The sequence below is a fragment of the Equus quagga genome, unplaced genomic scaffold (genome assembly GCF_021613505.1).
Source record: "Equus quagga isolate Etosha38 unplaced genomic scaffold, UCLA_HA_Equagga_1.0 205799_RagTag, whole genome shotgun sequence".
Classification (NCBI taxonomy): Eukaryota; Metazoa; Chordata; class Mammalia; order Perissodactyla; family Equidae; genus Equus; species Equus quagga.
The window spans coordinates 1-7,204 of record NW_025798807.1 but is presented as its reverse complement, the minus strand read 5'-3'; the positions used below and the strand labels follow the sequence as shown (position 1 = coordinate 7,204).

The window sequence follows — 7,204 nt, the reverse complement described above, 5'->3', positions numbered from 1 at the left end:
GAAGCACTTTCAGAGGTTAATTATTTAATCCTTCCCACAACCCCGTGCGTGTGAGTGCTGTCTTCTTCCCCAGGTTTTACAAAGAAAGAAACTAAAGACAAAACTGGTTGAGGACACAGCCCGTTTAAAGGATAGTCTGGTCATGATTGAGCTAACGTGAATCACAAGAAAAACCGTAAGCCAGCTTTTATACTATATATATATATATACACACTTTATACTATATATGTAGTGCGTATATTTTATACTATATATATAGTGTGTGTGTGTGTATAGTATAAAAGGGCATTGGAAATAAAATGTGTAAATCAGTTTTGTCTGTTTTCTGTATCTGTTTTAAATCTTTTTATAGTTGACAAAAGTTGTCTTTGGAAGTGATTGGTGAGCATCCGGAGATATTTTCATGGAGCGGCTATTTTTAGATCTCTACTAGAGCGAATTTAATAATGGATCACTTCGTGTGGTGTAAGATCTTCCCCCCAGTCTCTAATATGCTGGAGAGTATCTTTAAGTTTCTCTCTTTTTAAAATGAGACAACAAAAAAGGCTTCAAGGAAACAAGCTTCAAGATTACAAATGAGAGATTTGTGTTGAATCGAGCAGGGCGCCAACCCCTTCTCTGACGAAAAGAAAGTGTTTCAGAAACTCTGAAGGCTGTAGAGGAAGCGCGCTCGTGCCTGGTGGGCATTCAGCTTCTTCTCTGTCCTTCTGGTTTCTGACCCTGGATCCTCCTCATTTTCTGTTCTCTGGAAAATAAATGTCCGTAAGAACTTCATTGCTCTTGGGTTCTTTGGCAGCATGAGTTCTAGTGGGACAGTTTCCCTTCGATGGAGGAGGGCTGAGGCATGACCTCTAAATGCAGCAGCGGTTGCCTGCCCACCTTCTGTGTGCTGTGTTACAAGTGTGCATGATGAAGACAGCTTTGTGCAGACGCCGTTCTAATTGTTTCTGTTCACCTGTAGACGTGCTTGTGTGGAGCAACGATCGAGTGATTCGCTGGATCCTCTCAATTGGTCTTAAAGAATATGCAAACAATCTGGTTGAGAGTGGCGTTCACGGTGCACTTGTGGCCTTAGATGAAACCTTCGATTTCAGCGCACTGGCGCTCTTGTTACAGATCCCTACGCAGAACACACAGGTATGCTGCAGAGCCGGCCCGGCTCTCACTCAGCGTTCAGTCAGGTCTCCTGATGGAGACGTCTAGCTGGTTAACTGAGTGGACACAAAACTTCACAGTACCTCAGACAACTATCCCTAAGCCACAAAATACTGGTTCCAAACCAGCAATGCTTAATTCTTCATTATTTTTGCCTGTCCTTCCATTTCCTGTCGCCAGCATGAGAATCTTGCAATAAAAAAAACAAGGGGAAACTTCGTTCAAGTCCATATGCTCGTAGGAGTGACGACATGTATTTAGTTCTTACGTGGAACGAGAAATACTCATAGGTACACCGATGGAGATTCTGTTAATTTTGTTTCTATTGCCCTGTGTGATTCTTTTTGACACACGAGCTCACCTGAGAATCAGGAAATTTATTCTTCTTCTACAGAAGATTGTATGTCTTTTGCCAATACCCCCCATCCCCCCACCAGCCCCAACCCGCAGAGCACACTTTCGTAGATAGTCTGCCAGCGGTCATGGGTCCCTTTCCCTGAAAGCCCATCCGTGGGCTCCGCAGGAATCCCCTAATTTAAAATGTGGTTGTGGGGGCCGGCCCGGTGGTGCAGCGGTTAAGTGCGCACATTCTGCTTCTCGGCAGCCCGGGGTTCACCGGTTCGGATCCCGGGTGCAGACGTGGAACCACTTGGCAAGCCATGCTGTGGCAGCGTCCCACATATAAAATAGAGGAAGGTGGGCATGGATTTTAGCTCAGGGCCAGTCTTCCTCAGCAAAAAAGAGGAGAATTGGCAGCTGATGTTAGCTCAGTGCTAATCTTCCTCAAATAAATTAATTAATTTAATTAAATTAAATGCTGTCATGGCTCAAGGTGTTTATAGCCTGAGCTTTTTAAAAGTCTTGATTTGAAAAACAGTTGTGATATGCTAACATCCTTCAGATTAGATTGATGAAGCTTTGCGGTATTGTTGTTTTGTTATGATTTCAGGCTCGCGCTGTCTTGGAAAGAGAATTTAACAACCTTTTGGTCATGGGGACGGACAGAAGGTTTGATGAAGTGAGTTTTCAGCCTAATGAATTTTAAATTTGCATTCAGTGTGAATTATTTGTTTATACGCACGTGAGCCCCGTCGGCAGTCTCTCTTCTAAGTGTGGGGATGATTTTACCTCCTGAGCTAAGCTTTGCTCTCAAAAATGTGTCAACAAATGAGATAGTAAGAAACTCATATTTTCAGTCTGAGGTTTTCTGTTTTTAAAATATTTGCTATTTAAGTTTTGATAGCCCTCAAAAATGTTGTTCCCATCAACGTTGGTGGCAGCCGAGGCATGGCGTCCGTGGGCTATGTTTGGGGACCGCTGGATGTCTGACCCCAATCCAGAGTCCCTGTGCTTTGGAGAAACCTGTTAGAAGGAGATTAGAGAAACGCAACATGTTAATTTCCCCTCACACAGTCGTGACTTGTTTGTTCCCACACTGTTTTTATTCTTTCCTTCGTTGCACGTTAAGAAAACGTGAGTTTGCCTGGTGACTAGGAGGACAGCTAAAGGAGCACTCGCTGGCTCTTCCCCGGCTCTAAGGCAGAACTGCTTACAGCTTGGAAACTATTTTAAGACAAATAAAAATGTATTATCTTATACGGCAAGAAGATGATTTCTCCAAGATAAGAAAGGAAACGGGGTGATCACTAGGAGGCACATGCACCTGGGCGGCCCAGGGCCGTCCTCATCGATGCCCAGCGAGGACCCCACATAGTGTTACTGGGCCCGTCACTCTCAGAAGTTCCCGGTGGGGACAGTAGATCCTGTGGTTATCAGGAACGGGTTAAATAGGTGTGAACAAACATGCAGTGACAAGTTCAGCAGTCAGGTTCAAGGCTGGTAACTTGACTGTCTATTTTTGTCCTTTATTTTAAAATCAGTCTTGTTTTCTGTCCTTTAATTTCCCAGGACCATGATAAAAGCTTTAGGAGAGCACCTTCTTGGAGAAAAAAATTTAGACCAAAGGATGTTCGTGGCTTAGCTGCTGGGTCCGCAGAGACTCTCCCCGCCAACTTCTGGGTCACCTCCTCTCTGTCCTCACCCTCCATGCAGCCAAAGAAGACGCAGCTGGACGGTAGGTGTGCAGGGGCGGCCAGCCGCTGTGGGCGGCATGAGCAGCTTTGTGGCTGGAATGTTAACAGTGATCCAGAATGGCCTCTTGGATGTGTTACAAGGCATTGAGTACTGGTGCATGCCTAGGTGAAGTGTTTTAAAATGAATCCTAACATCTGTGCATAACAGTTTAACAATAATGTAGGTTTTTTAGAGTCTTGTCTGGTTGAATCTTAGCATATCCTTCCAACTAATAAAGCTGAGCGTCGCGTGTGTTCTCGGTGTGCTGAGTGGACGTCCTGTAGCCTGTGTGTGTGGCAGGCAGCCCTGGAAGGCTCTGCCGGAAGGTGGTGCAGCAGCTCTCGGGCCACGCCGGGTGCTCCTGGGACGTCTCTCCCCCTGGAGAGGTGACTGAGTCCATCTTAGAGAACACAGTTTCCCCCTCTCTGAGCCTTCCCTTTCCTCCCTCCACCCCTGCTGGCGTTGGTCCCTGTCACTGCGCACCATAAGGACGGAGAGGAGGAAGAAGGTGAGCCTGGGCAGGTCGTCACTGGAGCGCGGTGGGCCCTGGGAGCGCACGAGCCTTGCAGTCAGGGTTCCAGATGGAGCTTGCAGTTTTCCCTTTGACCGCCACTCTGCTTGGAGGACACGGCTGATGACAAGTTGGCCGCGCTTTACTGACAGACCTCTCGGCTCTGACCGCGGCCCCCACGATGACAGGATCAAGGGCAGATGGCCTCGGTGGACCCTGGCTCTGCCGCTGAGGAGGGGCACAGCCTCGAGCACTGTGCCTCAGTCTCCCTGTCTGTAGGGCCGTCGTCGTACAGCCATGTCCTCTTCAGCGGCTGTGGCAGTGAAATGGCTGCTCCTCGTCAGGCTCGTAGGAGGCGTCTGCGCGTCCTGGTCCCGTGTGGTGCTGGCCGCTGGGGCCATTGTAGCTGCACTCCCGTTACGAAGGACTTCGTTCTCGTCTCTGTGGCCGATGGATCGGCTATGGGAAAGGAAGCGCTTTTAAAAATTGTCCTGAGGTGGCTTTTACAAGTTTCCCTGTTCTTAGCCCTTCCCATACGTAGGTTTGTGAGTTTGGCTCTCACTTGCCTGTATCAAAATGAGAGAAAAGCGTGTGTGTGTAAAGCCTTCGCTCAGCCGGACGCTTGGTGAGATGGCCCCCAGGGCAGCACTGCTGCTGGAAGCCTGCATCTCTCTGCAGAGCTCAGTGATCTGGTTAATGGGGCAAGAGCAGCAATGTCTTCAGTAGCATTCTTATTCCAAGGAGCATGAGGTAATTTGTATAACTCTAACGGTAACTTGGCCCTCCACTTATTGAATAGGCTGCTGGAGCGCCTTCTGATTTTCTTCACAGCTTCGTGCCCAGTTTCCTCAGAATCAGTCACACTTCCCGTGTTCAGTATTGACGGCGACATTTAGATTAGAGTTCAGATAAATTAAAAATAAGCCTAGAGTGAGGTGTAGGGAATATATTATATGGAAGACGGCTGTTGACCCTTGTAGGAAAACTGAGGCCGAACCCCGGGAGAGTGGACTGCTCAATGCCTTCTTAAATAAGGGGCGTCGGGGAAGCTGCAGCTGGCCTCCTGGGACCTCAGGGTCAGGATTTGGAAAGATGACCCATGCTCACCGACAGTGCCAGCTGTCGTGCCATCTCTTCTGGAACCACGGCACATTCTTGATAAAACGTGTTCCTGCTGGACCCGTGGGAACACAAACTGTGTAATTGGCAGTCGGGAATATCTGCTCCAGGTGTTCGCACATTTCCTGTCCAGGTTGCAAGGGAGAGGCGGGCTCACCTCTTGGGCCGTGCCGTGTGTTTCTCGACAGGAACAAGGCATCAGTGGTACACATCACTTCCGGCAGAAACTGCGACTGGGTTTTAGTGTTCTTAGATGAGTCATTGTCCTCTACCCACCCCCTGCAGCCAGGCCCTGGGGAGGAGTGCCCTGGACGCTCCCTCAGACGGTCGTGGAGGGCAGGTGGCCCGAGGGCGCGTCTCCCGTCAGGCCAGGCCTGCGTTTGACTCCGGTCACCTGCACCCCGTGGTGTCTAGCGCTGCCCCGGGTTATCTACCTCACCCCGGCCTTGGGGATATCATGTTTAGGCCCCGAAGAAAAGTCTAGTTGCTCTGCAAATCTAGAGAGTTTCAGGAGAAACAAAGTTACCAGCTGAAGTAGTTGTCACTTACACAGAGGACATCACGAAGTCTGTATCATCTGAGGCATCCTTGCTGTCGTGAGATTAGCTGCCAGTGGCTCCCAGGGCTGCTGGGGGCTGAAGAGAACCCCCTCCTGGTGACACTTAGGTTCTCTTTCCCTGGCTCATCCGCTCCCATCTAGAAGTTTCCCTGGGAGCCCTCAGTAGGTGCTGTTGTAGGTGTGCAGATGTGTGTGTACGTGTGCCCCGTGTGACGTCTGAAGACTAACCGCACGCTGTGTTTGCACGCTTCCTCCCCGGTGTCGGAGCAGGCAGCGTGTCGGGAGCGCAGAGGCTGGACGCCGCCACGGTCAGGACTTACTCCTGCTGAAGCCCCGTGGTGAGTAGAGGGCTCCGCGTGCCCGGAGGCCACAGAGGCGGCCGGGTGACCGCACGGGGACGCTGCCTGGCCCGGAGAGCCCGTTTCCGTTCCTCCAGGCCTTTAGGAACACGCACGCAAGCCCGGCTGCACCCATTACGTGGTTTTGGTGTTCTGTATGCTCACAGTTGGTCACAGAGGGGTTCGTGTATCCTCATTTGTTAAGCAAAAAAGTGTATTTGCATTTTTTCCTTAAAACTGAAAGTGCTGGACTCTTTTCAGTATCTGGTAATGTCTTTTGGGGGTGGGGAGGCAGGAGAGCAGCGCGTGGCAGGAGCTCACCGGCTCAGCTCTTGGCTGGCGGCCACCCGTGGTTGAGAGCGCCCGGCACGGCGGCTCTCCGCCTTGACCCTGGCATCCGCGCTGGTGTCGCTCCCAGGTCAGCGGCGCCCGCTGGCTTTCTTAGAAATAGACGTTCTTGAATGAGCCGCACCCCGCACAGCCAGGTTTCCTGGGGCCACGCTGTCGTGAACCCTGAGGGCCTCGCGGGTGGTTTTAAACACACAGCTGCGTTGCCATCGCAGGGGTGCAGTTACGAGCAGCCCGCTCACGCTGAAGGGGTGATGTGGGGCTGGGAGCCCAGCCCCTGCTCGTGGCACCTGGGCCGGGGGCTCTGTTCCGCTCTCCACTTTTCACGTCTCCGCCAGAAGGTTTGATTGGTTTCCTAATCTTTTTAATTGGTAACTTTTAGACATACGCCAAAAGGAAGTCAGCAAGGAATTTTCTCATTGATACGCGTACTCCTTGACGTTTCATCTCAGTTCTCAAGCAGCTACAGCGCAAGGGGCAGGGAGGCAGGGCTGGGCCTCAGGACGCAGGTGTGCGCCGGGCGGCCCGTCCTGAGGCTGATTGTCCTGTTTGCGCTTCCTTTCCAGTTTACCCACACTACTTCTACAGATGACCGTGCAGCGCTCGGGACCCGGCGAAGACGGCCTTTCAGAATTCAGTGGATCTGCAATCTGTTGATACTTGTTATATGGACCCTAAGATATTTTATTACAGAGTTTTTAATTAGTGAAAAATTCACGAATACCATAGAGAAAATATTTTAGAATTTAATGTTTCTTATATTTATGTAAACATATGACTTCATTTATATAGTTACTTACTTTTTCATATCCAGGCTATAAATATCCTTTCAAATCGATTCTGTTCTTATATCTAATTTTAGTCTTTCAAACAAATGTACTGTAATGCTTGTATGTATAAATCCTATGAAAAGATATAGGGCTTTTGTAAATTATGCATTTATTGTAATTATCATTAATTTTTTAATAATAATCGGCGAGAGAGAAGAGGATTTTACTGCATTTGCATTTGTAAGATCATCATGACATGGTGCGCGTTATCCTGACAAATGTAACAGCTCTACAACAATCATTTTGAAACAAGCAGACTTAATTTCAAGCA

The 7,204-nt window shown here is 49.3% G+C and overlaps 1 long non-coding RNA gene across 1 annotated transcript; it reads left to right on the top strand.

Annotated features, from left to right (window-relative positions):
• Window positions 1-84: 84 nt before the first annotated feature.
• Window positions 85-7,196, top strand: LOC124233586 (uncharacterized). Its single transcript, XR_006887101.1, has 6 exons — window positions 85-175; window positions 962-1,137; window positions 2,105-2,173; window positions 3,064-3,229; window positions 5,688-5,755; window positions 6,670-7,196. It is a non-coding gene; the product is annotated as an uncharacterized LOC124233586 (long non-coding RNA).
• Window positions 7,197-7,204: the final 8 nt, after the last annotated feature.